Source organism: Lissotriton vulgaris, chromosome 5, assembly GCF_964263255.1.
Source record: "Lissotriton vulgaris chromosome 5, aLisVul1.2, whole genome shotgun sequence".
Taxonomy (NCBI): domain Eukaryota; kingdom Metazoa; phylum Chordata; class Amphibia; order Caudata; family Salamandridae; genus Lissotriton; species Lissotriton vulgaris.
This window is the reverse complement of record NC_141693.1, coordinates 1,047,109,694-1,047,124,142: the sequence shown is the minus strand read 5'-3', so window position 1 is coordinate 1,047,124,142 and position 14,449 is coordinate 1,047,109,694. Positions and strand designations below refer to the sequence as shown.

At 43.5% G+C, this 14,449-nt stretch overlaps 1 protein-coding gene across 3 annotated transcripts in view; it reads left to right on the top strand.

The window, feature by feature from the left end:
• SEMA4G (semaphorin 4G) overlaps nt 1-14,449 on the top strand; it is a 698,845-nt gene that overhangs the window by 124,410 nt on the left and 559,986 nt on the right. Inside the window, exon 1 of one of the 3 annotated variants that reach the window (XM_086922682.1) lies at nt 650-745. The exons of the other annotated variants lie outside the window; for them this stretch is intronic. The gene's annotated coding sequence lies outside the window, so the exon portion shown is untranslated. Of the gene's footprint in view, nt 1-649; nt 746-14,449 lie in introns of those variants that run through there. 3 annotated transcript variants of the gene reach the window in all.

Sequence of the window (14,449 nt, the reverse complement as noted above, 5' to 3'; positions counted from 1 at the left end):
CGCCACTTAGAAGAAATATCCTGTTTCAGTTGAGGCGGAATGACAATGAAGGTAGTGCTAGGGTTCTAGGAGCAGAACTGGGGTTAGCGACCGTCAGCCATCATTAGTGACCGCCAGTCGTCATTAGTGACAGCCAGTCGCCATTAGTGACATTCAGTCGACATTAGTGACCGCCAGTCGTCATTAGTGACAGCCAGTCGCCATTAGTGACCGCCAGTCGTCATGTACACATGCTGCATGATCAAAATTCGTGGCTGATCAAGCTTTTAAGTAAGGAAAGTGAAAACCTCAAACTTTAAATTTTTTCGAGCAGTAATATCATAGAAGAGTCTTTGTGCTAACCCGCTTCAGACATTAGCCCGTAGATCGCATTTACCATGAGAGTGTGTGAAGTCTGAAATGTTTGCGGGATACCTTGAAAACTGGATCGACTGGTCTTTAAATATACTAGAAACTCTAAAACGGAGTTAAGTAATTACACTTAGCTTACATTCTTATTCTATTTAACTTTCTTATCGATGTAGTGATTTACTCAACTTTTTAAGGCTAATAAATGTATTGCAGATGCTTATCTTTGTTTCAATTGACTTTTTAGTTTCCCATCAATCATATAATCTGGCTTTTAATATTTGCTCTCAATGGATTGTAAGAAGACGTGAGACTCAGAGCAGCCTCCTAACATGCACGTGGGAGTGCTGGCAAAGGAGGTGGGCTGAAAACAGTGTTTGGTCTGACCAATGGAATTGTTAGTGCAAGTTTTATATTCCGATAATCACAACTGTAACACTATATTGTTCATGAAGTCTGATTTGACAGTGGTCCTTATCACGTGCTTTAATGCAGACCGGATAGGCGTTATCACTTTGCATTGCACTGCACCTTCAAGAACCGTCATTGATCTGTATGTTCCCTGGTTCCCACATATGGGTAAGGGATGAATTGAACAGTCCAAGATTTTAGAAAAGGTCTAGTTTTGGTGAGGGCGCTGCAAGATAGTGATTAGTGCAGGCATAAGGGTTGTGGCTAGCTGCCTTCCCCTAAATATAGCTGCCTTTTATTTCCCAAAAGGGAATAGGGGCTTTCTCCTTGCTTCCATCCCACCCTAGCACCCATGATACACCATTGTCATGAGACTATTCTATTTTTATGTGACTGTTTCAAATGTACGTATTTGGATAAGACCATGAGAAGTTGTGCTCTGCTCCCAAGATAAACCTCTGTGGCTTTGCAAAGACTGACGTAGAATGTATTTGTGTGGTTCTTGAGGGAGCTTTACCTAGAGCGTCAAGCATCTTTTGCAGAAAAAGCCGTATAATTAGATACTTTTAATCATAGAGGCTTTTCCATTTTTTGGAAAATGTATGTTTTGCTGTGTATAATTGTGCAGTACTACAAGTTAAGGAAATCTAACACTTTCATGTTCGAAGCATTAGGAGTAAAGGCCTCTCCTGAAACAACATAGTCAATAGATGAGATATCCGATGTCCAAGGGAAGTAATTGATCATAGTAAAGGTGAGAAATGCCATTGAGGCTCCACTGACTGAAGTCTGTTCCCTGGCAATTGCAGTCTACGGTTTCTTTTGTTCCTGTTTCCTTTCTTTGCTTTCCATGGCCTCTAAATCAACTACAAATTCTGGATGTCATTGTATCTAATTAGATAATGCATATGCATTTTAGCATGTCTCTGTACACTTTAAAAAAATTGCACTGTATTTAATGTTCAATCTCCTGTGTGCTTTGTCATTCTCTTTTCTTTGAATGAAAGCTTCACACTGAGGCAACAATTGAGTGAGATTAACATATAATGCCACCAGTTTTCTGAACTTTTGAAGACTGGGTTGAATTCCTTGTCTTAAATCCTGTTCCTGCACCAGAGATGACAAGCAGCTTGGTCAGATTATCCAATGGGTGAATAACTCTGCATGTGTAGCAGCAGATCTAGGATTTAATCCTTGTTTCAGTGGGTAGCCAAATCAAGCCTCTTAACCCGTTGAGTGCTTGTGACAAGCTCAGTTCGTCATGAGGCACGGTTGAGCTGCACTCATGACGAGCTGAGCTCGTCACGGCCGTTGGAACGTTCACACGCGGGGATAATTACCCCGCTGTGCTGAACGTTCCAAAACAGGTGCGGCTGTGACAAGCTCAGCTCGTCATGAGTGCAGCTCCACTGTGCCTCATGACGAGCTGAGCTCGTCACTAGCCTTGCCGCGCGTGGCCGTGGCCCCCTCCCCCCGCACATCTGGGGGAAAACACCCCGCAGTGAAGGGGTTAAGATTGGGTTGATCCACTCAAATATTTTCTTTGAAGAGATGAGGTATATGCTTGTTAACAGATGTACAGTTGCACGGCTGTACAGGGTAGATATTAAAAGAGCACAGTGGCAATGATGCCCAGGGGAGAGAGGCGCCTAATTGATTCCTAGTTATACATGCTTTTCCGTACCAAACCTGAAGATGGGGTCCTATTATTTTTTTTGCATTGCGGCCCATGGCACTTTGCTGCGCCACGCATGCTTGTCATTTTCCTTGCTTGCATTGGCTCCCACTGTACCCTTGCTATGCCAACAGGTTGTTATATGTCTCTGAAGAGAGACTTGAGTATACCTTTAGTGGCAGACACCCTGATATGTGTTTGTAACCAGACGCACAAGTATACGCGTGGCAACAGGTACAAAATATGTGTTTGTCGACAGAGGTTTATGTTTGTGGCACAGCAACAGGTAAGGAAGATCCCTGCCCTCCATATTGGAACTGGTCGAAGGAAAGCCCTTCGATGTGCCAGGAATGGATCTGTTAAAGAGCGAAGAAGTAGTTTACAATGCATTCAATTACAGAAGTTCGCATCCTACCAACTTCTGAGTGTCACATGGATTCTTATTGACATACAATTTCAAGACTTCCCGCAAACTGCATATGCGTTCTTAATATTTCATTCTAAAAAAATCACAGTTCTCAGCAGTTCTTCGTGTATAGCATTTTTGTAAAGCTCTTTCCTCACATTTTATACTTAATGGAAAAAAAATGTGATATCGAAGAAATCCTTTTCCTTACTCTACTGAAAAGTAATATAATGTCTAGGTTTTCCTTTTGTAATTTTTTTCTGCATTTTCTTTCCTCTCTTGCAAGTTCTAACCTCTTGATATCGACGAGCTGGCTATTCTTTCTTTGCCTTCTTCCTTGTCTTACTTTCCCATGTTATTACTTTTCTGTCATACTTGTGTTTTTGTCTTGCTTCTTATTTTCTTTCATGGGTGAAAGAGGCACTTCTATCTATGCTGATTATTATTATGGTTAGTTAACACAATTCAGAATTTTTGTGATATTGCTGAAGAGCAGCCACCCCTCCACCTTTGCTTGCTGGCCGGACTGGGAACTCAAAGCAGCCCTGGCAAATTTTGGCAGACCAGCCCCCGTTCGGCGCGATAGTGAGTGTGTGCAGCGAGTGAGCCCGAATGCTACTAGGGGGGATTTGGGGGACTTCTCCCCCCAAGAAGATTTTGGAAAACGACAGACCAAAATGGTGAATTTTACAGCACATTTTTCATTACATATTCAACTGTATCAACTTTCAAAGCACAGTAAATAGTAGATGATGACCTTAAAGAGCCCCCAGGTTACCCATTTAGTCATATGTACCCATAGACATTCTTTTGGAGAGCGCCAAAAATAGACACAAGTAGTGGATGTCGGATCCTGTGCTTGATATTAAGGGACTGAGGCATCACATGCTAGAGATGAGTGTATGTCTGTCTCGTGTCTCTCTCCTCTTCTCACTCTTACAATTGGTTCGGGCTGGCTGAGACATTGGGTCTGGTTGGAGCTACTACCCAAGATGGCATATTACACATATTACCTGTTACGTATTTTGGGGTAAGTTGAATTGAAAAGGGGCTTTGTTGAAGCGGATATCTTAAAGAGCCTTTGCCCCTGGAACTCCTTTCATGTTGTGTTTTTAAACTGCTTCGAATTAATTATTGTGTACCTTAGCCTGTGTCTGGCAGGCCTTCAGAGATTAACCAGCAGTGTATCCCTTTTCTTTTGCATTTGATATCTACCTTTAAACGCAATTATTACATTTACACCTCCATATTAACTACAGGGATGTAATCCATCCAGCAGCCGTGTTGCGTATGGGCTGAAAGATTCCAGTTTGTGTGACCTTATGCACATAAATGAGAATGACAGCTTTCACTATACAGAGCCAAAAAGATCAAGTTGCGTCTGACTATTAATTGATATTTATTTTATGACTTTACTATAGCACACCCCTAGCTCCAAGGGGAACTCAAGAGCTTCTAGAGAGCCTTTCTATTGTCAGGATTAACACCAACTGCTATCCATTAAACCGGGATCTGTGTCTGTGGGTTTTGCTTCAGACTAGATTACAGAAATTCAGAATGTGACTGGCAGGTGATTGGGAATATTTTATAACAAACTACTTTATACCTTCAAAGGTGGCCGTCTTGGATGTGCTTGCGACCGTGGTTTGCCATCTTTAAACACTTTTTTTTTTTACAATTTCTGTTTAAAGAATGCTACCGTGGATGCATGCGCATCCACAGTGGCCATCTTTGCACTGGATTTCTACACCTGAAACAAATCCATTTAAAGATGCCGGATGTAAATGCTTCTGCGGGAGGCCATCTTAAAATGGTAAAACATTTTACCAGCCACCAATAGTGTGGTGGGCGACAAAACTAGGTGGGACGGGGCAGGTAAAGAGGAAGCATAGTGAAAAAGGAGAGGGAATGTTAAAAGAAAAAGTGCAGACACTGAGGCTAGGAAGAAGAGAGGAGAGAGAGAGAGAGACGGGTAATCAAAATAGACCCGCACGTGCACTGCAATAAAAGGTTTGATGTCAGCAGTGGAACACCACATCAACCAAACAAAACGCTGTGAGACCGAATGCTTGCCGGTAGGACACACAGAAGACCAGACAAAAACTACTGAAACTAGAGCAAAGAAGTGAGCTTGAATACTAAAACTTCCAGTCACGAGAAAGGGGCTGACCCAAACTCTACCCGGTCTCTTGAATGTGTAGGAGACAGACTCCAAAAGAGCCTGCAGCTGAGGCTTAAAATTATTGAATCCTGACAAGTATTAGTAAAGTTGCTATAGACACTAAAGTCCCACAGCCTTGAAATATCGCTGATCAATCTGAGCTGACTAATAATTATTGCCACATTGCAGGACTCTCTTAGAATTCCAAACTCCAGGTAAAATATAATTCTTGCTCAACTTCAAGACCACAAGTCCTAAACACAAGCTAATCTGGCTTCTACTTCAGACAAAGAATACTACATTGATATCAGTACGGGACAACCTACTGGAAGAAGCAGACCTGTGCCCTCTTCCTGCCCCCATGTCTCCGTCACCCTCAACACTGTGACCCCAAAATTCTCATCTACTGATTGCAAACAGTAGCTTTTTTTTTATCTCAGACCATTCCACCAAGTGTTTCAAATCATTCATCTCTGACTGCAGTCAACACATGGGAGATGATATCCCCCAACTCCAGCTTACATGCATATGAAGTTCCTCGACACCCCATCTAAATTAGCATAATACATCTCACAGACCAAACTTTCTCTCACATCTTTAGCAGAGAGTTAGAGTAAGGAAACTTGGTGCTGTATGGGAGGCAGACCTCTACTTCCAAAGTGGAGATTTAGGAAAATGTACCCAATTAATGGAATCTCATAAAAAAACTTGCCTTGCATCACTCCATAAAATCACCACGTGGAATAGGGCACTAGTCAACTCGTAAGTGAACAATGGCTGCACTATCCTGGCCTACTTGTATATCAAGTACTTTACTAGGGAGGTTGCAAGTGCCAGTGGCAACACCATTGGCCAGTGGAAAAGAAAACATTTGTGTAATAAAAAAAACACACTAGAAAGCCCTGTTGTCGGTTTAAAATATATTTTTCAGCACAAGCCCCAAGTTGCCAGAAACCGGTCCTAGGAAGTTTGTTTCCGGTCCAGGGAAGGCATGGCTTGGCAGTTCGGGCTGGACTGTTCCCATGAGTGACAGGGTCAGACTGATTTGCATATGGCCATGTCTGAACTGGGGTGGCAGAGTGGACTAAAGAACAGTGATGGATTAAACCCAGATCTGTTGACTGGGTGTGAGTGTTAGATTGGTTCAGATGCTCCGTCCATCACCACCCCCTTTTGTACTGAAAAATATATTTTAAGCAGACTTGCTGACCCCAACCTTTGCCTTATTTACAGCCCCCAAGAGTCAAGCAGCACAGCACAGCGCCCCCAAAGGGAGCACACGAGTCACAACATGTATCCGGCCTGCTGGCTCGGAACATTTCAGCTGGCCTGGCCCTGCTCAGAGTCGGAGACTCGACTCGGACAAACAGACACGAACAACAGACATTACCTGATGGCTGACCCTGACGAAAAGAAAACCCATCATTTTTACAGAATCTGACCTGAGCCGCTGAGCACAACAGGGTTTGAGCCTGAGGTCAGTGCTGCACTGCTGGGGGTGGCAGGCGGCCCGTGGCAGGAGGAACCAAAGCAGGCAGGTCTGCTCACAAATAAATTCACACTTAGGGGCCTATGCGGTGGGCTGTGCAGAAAAAGCCACCTCGTTTTAGCGCTATGTTGTTCACAGCCCAAAAACATTCCTGATGTAATGTCATGTTACAAAGGCAATGGCAAACAATAAAAACGTGCAGACACGCTCTGAAATTATCTCTCCAATAAACTGCCTGCCCCCCTTAAATTACAATAGATTAAGGACCTAATACAAACACAAATGCACGCTTCCTGTCCCACTGTGGTGGGCCTCTGGTCTTCATCTGCATGACGAATAATTATGCAGCAGTATGAAAGGAAGATGCTGAACTCCCAAACACAGATCATACTCATTTTAGTGCAAACATCACCAGAGAAACACCTATCATTCTAAACGAGAACATTGCTTACTTTTCAAGAGAGTATATTAATAATTAAAGGTATAATTTAAGATGGCAGAATTCACAGAAATTAAGCACACGTTACTTTTTTATGAATTCCTGTACATCCAGCTGTACTGTTACTTTAGCTGTCATGGACCATTCGTTCACAACTGAGAATGGCATGATGTGTTGTTTTCTCTTTATTTACTGGAAGATCAAATGACTTGTCACGTGGTTTTATGTAATATGTGATAAGGAATTGAGCAGATGATAATGACAGCATAATACAGTTATCTGAATTCAACACACAATTATTACCCATAATGTTTGTTTCCAACGTGCTTGGATTGAATTTCAGTTAAACTCAGCTTCCATAGCCCAAGCAATGGCGGACACCAGAGATGTTGCTTTAAAGTGGCCCTTGCCAATTCAGGTTGTAAAGTGTCTGTCCCGGTAGATGACAGTTACCAGTGAAAGCCTTTGGTATGCTACATTTGTTTACTTTTCCCTTGACTTGAAATTCTCTTTTGTAATTGACTTAATAAAGAGGCCTTGCAAGTAAACCTGTCTGCATCAACTTTAGTACTTTTTAAAACCTTTTCTTAGTTTACAGCTGACTAACAGGCAAGGTCGAAGGAAATTGATGCAAAAACTGCTTGGTATGCGGTGAAATGCAGCATACTGTTACCGTGGCCTCAGGCCTGGAACAGATCCAATATAAATGAGCATATTTCGCTGGGAAATAATATGTTCACTTGATGAAAATGAACGTTATAGGACGGAACTATGCACACAGTTGCCCATATGTCGTGTTCACCGAGCTCAGGTTTGTATATGTAAGTTACGTAACAGTAGAGCAAAAGGAATATATCAGAGTCTGATCTGGATTCTCCTTTTGCTCTGTTACGTAACTTACATATACAAACCTGAGCTCGGTGAAAACGACAATCAGAAAATACCAGGCCGATGCCTACCCGTTGACCCCGCGCTCCTACTGCTGTGCATCATCTGATTGCAAATAGAATTAGCAAAAATGCAAAAACACTCACCTGGCGGCGGGCAGCATTGGCGGACGGGACACTGGGAGACACTGGGACAGAGACAGGGGCCAGGCCTGGGCCAGGGGGGGGGGGGCTAGAAATAATTAAATTATGGGGAGGCGAGAGAGGGCCTCTCGTCGACTCGTCCAGGCCTCAGTCTCTGCTGGGTTTTGGAATCAGGGGGTCAGGCGCACTTTTTATTGAGCGATCCCCCAATGCGCATGTGTCACCTCACCACCAACAGCCGTGCCCGCCCCACCCCCCTAAGGTGGGTGAACGAGTCTGCGACTGGGAGCAGGCCGCGCAGACGCAGCGGTGGAGACTTCAGCGTGCCGCGCGCGACCCCACCCACCTCCGAAAATGGCACTGGTGCTGTGCTGCTCCGCCTCCAATAAATCATTATTTATCCAGCAGTCAGCAGATAAAATTACGTTCATAAATTTTGCTTTTTTCCGAACCGAGCGAAGGAGATGCAGTCACGCAGCAGAGACAGAACAGAGCAAACAGTAAGGGACAGTGTAAAAAAAATCGGCCCGGCCCACCCAGCAACAAAACCGGCCCCCGGCCAAAAAACCGGCCCCCACCCTTGGCAGCCTACCGGGGGATTGCCCGGTGCCCGGCATTGCCAGTCCGGGCCTGGCTGCAGACAAGTTGCTTGTGACACGTTCTTCAAAGAATGCTCTGCAAAAACGTCACTGTTATTGTACATGACCAACTAACCCTTTGATGTGAGGTGTTTAATGTCTGACAACCCAAAAAGTCTTGTCTGAAAAGGCAAGAAAATCCGTCTCTTGGGTTAAGTGCTAGCCTTTAGCACCACAGAAAAGTGTGTCTCTTGCCCCGAATGAGGATCTGAAGAATTGACATTAAGTAGAAAAGATTAGTAATTGGAAAATAACAAGGGACTGCTGCTTCTTGGTCAATGAATATGTCCGCTCATGGCCAGCTCCATCTGTAAGTAGAGCGAGCTAACATTTGTAATATTTTAATATAATATCTGTATGGCCTAAGATGTTACACACTAGCGTATTTCACATGTTCTCATTAATTGTCACACTCGCTAATGCAACTAGGGTTTTGGGATAACCTGTGAATACCTGGCTAGGGAAAAATTGCTGCACTCAGAAGTACATTTCAGAAGGCCACTGTTTTCTTTTGTGGCTTCATACAGTGCATCTTTCCCCTCACGATTATATGCTGGATTGTAGGCCTGCTGTGGTTGGCGAGGCCTTTCATGAAGTCGACGCACGGAATTACAGAAGCCTAGGTGGTCAGACTAGCAACACCTCACAGAAAATGCACAGGAGTTATATATTCTTTATATATTCTTTAACCCTCAGGGTGCTAGTGTTATTTTCCTCCTGTGCTGGAACTTGAGATTCCCCATTGTTCATGACGAGCTCAGCTCGTCATGAGTGTGTGGAGGTTTACATCATGACGAGCTGAGCTCGTCATGAGCGTCCAAGGGGTAATGTGCCTTGGACGCTACAGTCGCTACAGGCCATAAACATGTGTAGGAGCAATGCATATTCTTGAACCTGTGTTTGGTACTTAACTGACTGCCTTATACTCCCTCGCAAAGGAGTAAGCATGGGCAAATTTTGCGAATCTGGCGTTCGCAAATTTTGCGAACTCGCAATCCGCAAAATCCGCGAATTCTCGCGAATTTGCGGATTTTTTTTGTGTTCGCAAGGATTTCTGCCAGTTCGCAAGGATTTCTTACAGTTCGCGAGGGTTTTGTAACAGTTCGCAATCGCGAACTTACATGTCGGCTCGCAACGGTCACGATTATGTTGTTTCTACGTCTGGTTCATCATCATAGGTTCCCAGCACCCTCTGTTTCACCCCTGCCACCCTCTGTTTTACCCATGCCACCCTCTGGTACATCAATGCCTTATGCCACCCTCTGGTTCATCATCACTGTAGATTATGGGGGGGAAAAGCAAGCACACCTGCCTGCTTCAACTGACATGAATTAATTTGGGGTTGATTTATTAATGTGTCACTGTTTTAAAATTCCAGTCTGGCACCTGCATCCTTATCTGTAATTTGCTTTCTGTTGCAGTGCAATTTTTTTTTCCAGGACCTTTGTGGCCTAATTGTAGCTATTCTATGAGCCTGCTGTGAGGGTCAGAGCAGGGTCATACAATTGTTGCAACTAGCAACGGAACAATTGTTGCAACTAGCAACTGAACTTTGGAGGGGCCCTTGTCAGGAAGCACTACAGGGAACGGTTACTAATGATGAGTTTGAACTTTTGAACCTGCTTTCACTTTTGCAAAACTCGTTTTTCTGCAGAGCAGCATTACAGCAACTTTAATGCCCCACCAAGCTTATATGAGAAAGTTGATTTCTAATCCAAAAGTTATCCAAAGAAAATCAAAAGGCCTCAAATCTAAAAAAGTGCAGGCAAATGTCAACCTGAGGAGTTATTTTGATAAAAATAATCATTTTCAGAAGGTCTATGCTGCTTGCTAGTAGATTTCTTGTGCGGAATTGCAATTTTTGTAATTTCGCGAGTGCGAGATTGTTGCTGCCCGCCGCACCTACATGTTCGCAATTGCGAACTTACACCGCAAAGAAAAAAAATCCGCTGCGTGCGAATTTGTGGATTTTGCGGGAAATTCGCGAATCTCGCGGATTGCGAATTTACCGAAAATCCGCGAGCGTAACGGATTTTCCGCCCATGCTTACAAAGGAGCAGACGAGCGCCACAGGTAGCGCATCATGTTTTTACTGCCATTGGACCATGTCCTTCCTTTGTCCACATGACGATTTCATGGAAATGTCTGAATTGCTGATGCACCCAGTCACAGCGCCACAGCAACAGAATTCAAGTGAGACATGTATATGAGAAATGTATGTTTTGGTGCAAAACGAAGTTACTGAGGGGCAAACATTTGTATTCACACAATTGCTTAGGAAATCTACCTGCATCACCTTCTTATAGTTCTTCATGAAATTCTGTGGTCATGGCATGCATAATGTCCTGTGGCCCACCAGCAGGCGAAGAGATGAATCAATAGCGTTCAATTAGCAATGTACAACACTCTTCAGAATTATAATCTGAATTCAGGTCCTAGAGTTCAGCTTCCCACGTGGTCAACTGACCAACTCTGATGGCTTGTTGACCATCGGAAGTTGGACTCTGGGACCTGAATTCAGGCCATAATGAATATGAACTGAGCTCTTGTTCTCACAAAGCCCTGGCCATATCCATAAACTGTCCTTAGAAGAACCTGCCCCCTTGACTTCTCCACTAGGTCATCAGCTGGGGGATTATCAACTATGAAAATGGCTTCCAAAAATTCAATATCGGTCTACAGACAGCCACTTTGTACAGGCCTCTGAATCAGTGATTAAGGTTGGAGCAGTACTGTCCTGAAGTAAGAACGAGCACGTGTACTGTTCTGAAGCGAGCGCCAGCTTGACACGAAAGGTTGCCCGATTCAATTCCTGGGTCGATCCACTTAGCTTTAGATCTCAGACATGTCTATGTTCACTTGAATATATATCCTTATATTTATTTACAACTATAATAAGTGATTGAACCTAGAACCCCTTCTCATTATCTCTAAGCAAAGAAACTTTTTTTAAGATAAATTATTTATTACTCAAATATTAGAAAAGACAAACGAAGGGAGGAATCAATAATATTACATCCTGGTAATGAGAGATTTCACTTGCCCTCCAGGTCGCCTGACTGCAGTGACTCTGGTCAGGAATCCCTCTTTTCTATCAGTGAGGAGCCTGCATCTCACTTAAATGTGAGTGGCCGGATGAGGAGCAGAGGTCGGCATTAGAGGCCATTGGCATCCCTTAAATCTGACCTTCTGAGCTTGTTCTCACCCTTAAGTTCTTCTGGATCTCCTGTCATGAGTGGCATAAGCAACATCCGCAGCTTTCACTGGGGTCCGGATTTGACGGGGATAAGTTGTCGTGGTGTTTGGTGGATACCCACTTGAAATCACTGGCAGTTGCATGAAATAGATTGTTACCCATGATGCATGGGAAATACTGGGAGATGTTTTATTACTAATTTATTTAAGATGACTTTTACAGTATCATATATCGCCACAAAACCTTTCAGGGTGCCAAAAGAGTTCAATATAGTGTTACTGTGCAAGGAATGCGTTACAGGATAAACGCCATCTGGTGCGACACATTAATGAATGTGAGATACTTGTTGGGTGATTATATGTTTAACAGATGACTGCTGCAATGATAACACCTTATCCCCTTATTAACACTGGGTAGGCTCTGTTGAGTTCAGATTGGGAGGAAAAGATTGTTCCAGGCATCTGGCTCTTGGTTTTGACATATAGAATTCATTCACCAACACAGTTCTGCTTTAGTGTCTTGTATGGATTTTATTCCTCATGCTTGTTCTTAGACCGCTTTTGGGTGGCATTTTACATGTGTGAGGAAGCTTTCTCTAGCAATGATGTTGAAGTCAAAAAGAGCATTTCAGCTTTCAACTTCATATGATGAGGTTCCAGTGAAGGCCTGTGTGTCCAAGCTTAGCTAAGAACTCAAGTGTGGACTAGGGCTGCTTGTTGCCCCAGAGTGATAAATGCTAAGAGTTACTTTACGAGGAGGGTGGGTTGTATGCCATTTTATTTTAGCCCTTTTTTTCCAGGGGGTTTTAAGTCATTGTTTTTTCATCCGGTAAATTAGTTCTGATATATATATGCTACTCCAAAACAATTACTTTTAAATTACATTCCTGACCCATTAAAAATCACTCACCACAATCTATCCTTGACTACTAACAGCCTCTCATAACCCCTTTACTCGTCCAATACCAGAACACTAAAATCCACTCACCACCTCTAAATCCCACCCATCCCTGACCCCTAAAGCCCCTTGCCAACAGTGCTTGATTTGAGCTGATGGTTGCTAGATGGCAGGCATTATGGTGCTCTTCCACGCATTTAGGGGAATACCACTTATTTTTCCTCATGTAACATATGATCCAAGCAAGAGAGAGAAAAACACAAAATGGGGAAAGAAAACCTGCGACAAACAGAGAAGGCAGGAGTGAAAAAACCCTGCAAGTATGAGATAAAGGGACAGGGAGTGTCTGGTGTTGGATTAAAGAGCTATGAGGGGGAAAGAAGACTGTGCAGACTTGGCCTTTGGCCTCCCAACCTTCGATATCGCCAGCAGCGGGCTTCTGACAAAAAAATTTGGCCCACCACTTATTCTTTTACAAAGTAAGCACGGTTCACCAGCCTTAAACTCCACCCATCTCTGACACCTAAAAGCCCTCACCACCCCTAAAAATAAATACATCTATCTATCTATTTTCAAAGTCAGAGTCTAAGTCAACCATATGATCTCGTTCAATGTGAACTAATGGTAAGTATGAAATAAATGCAATGAAGGTAAGATACAACTTAAAAATCAGAGGCGACAGTAGCACATTGGAGGATGTGCCTCACGTCACTAGGACATTGATTTGGCATCACAGTGATGAGTGTAATCAAATATCATTCCTTAATGTGTATTGGGCAGTCACCAAGCAAGTGCTTTGTTGTTTTAACCTACATTAAGCATTAACAGTTCTTCTTCTTCACTTGCTTCATAAGGCATAGGCAATCTGAAAGGTTAGTAATGTGTAGATGGCTGCCTGTTTCTTCAGTCATTTTGAGAAAACCTGTGGATTGTCAGGATATTTGAAAATTACAATGAAACTGATGGAAGAGATATGTGCCCACTGGTCATAAATAGTAAATGTAAAGGGATCTACAGATTATCTACAGATTATATCTTTATTTGCATGACTTATTGGGAGAGTGGTTGGATTGGAAGTATGTTAATGTTAATGTTAATGGTAAGGAAAATTTATTGAGCGCACTGTCACCATGAGTTTCCTGGCACTGATAGGACACTGAGGTTGAGCAAGAGGAGTTTAGTGGGGATGTGGAAAGAGCAGAGTTTTAAAGATTTCCTAAAAGATAGGAGGGAGCAAGAGGTCTTGAGTGAGAGTGGAAGAGAATTCCATAGCTTAGGAGCCAGGTGAGAGAAGCTGCGGCCACCAGATTTAGTGAGTTTAAACCGGGGGATAACTAGAAGCTGAAGGTGGGTGGACCTCAAGGTGCGGGGAGGGCAGAAAGGGGTGATCAGGGACTTCAGGAAAGCAGGGGAGGGACCAGTTAAGGCTTTGAAGACCAGGCAACAGACCTTAAAGGCTATTCTTTCACTGACTGGTAGCCAGTGTAGTTGATGTAATAAAGGTTTGGCCGACTGCCATCTAGGGATTTTAAATGCCAGTCTGGCCGCCTGATTCTGAATGATCTGTAACCTAGCTAGCTGGGATTTGGGGAGGCCATGGTATAGGGCATTAGAGAAGTCCAAACGGGACATCACCAAAGCTATTAAAACTTGTAGCAGGGCTTCAGAAGTCAGAAGGTGGGCAACGTTCCGTATCCTGTATAGCTGGAGCATTCAGGAGGATGTTACAGCACTCACCTGGGCCTTGAGTGTGAGCTC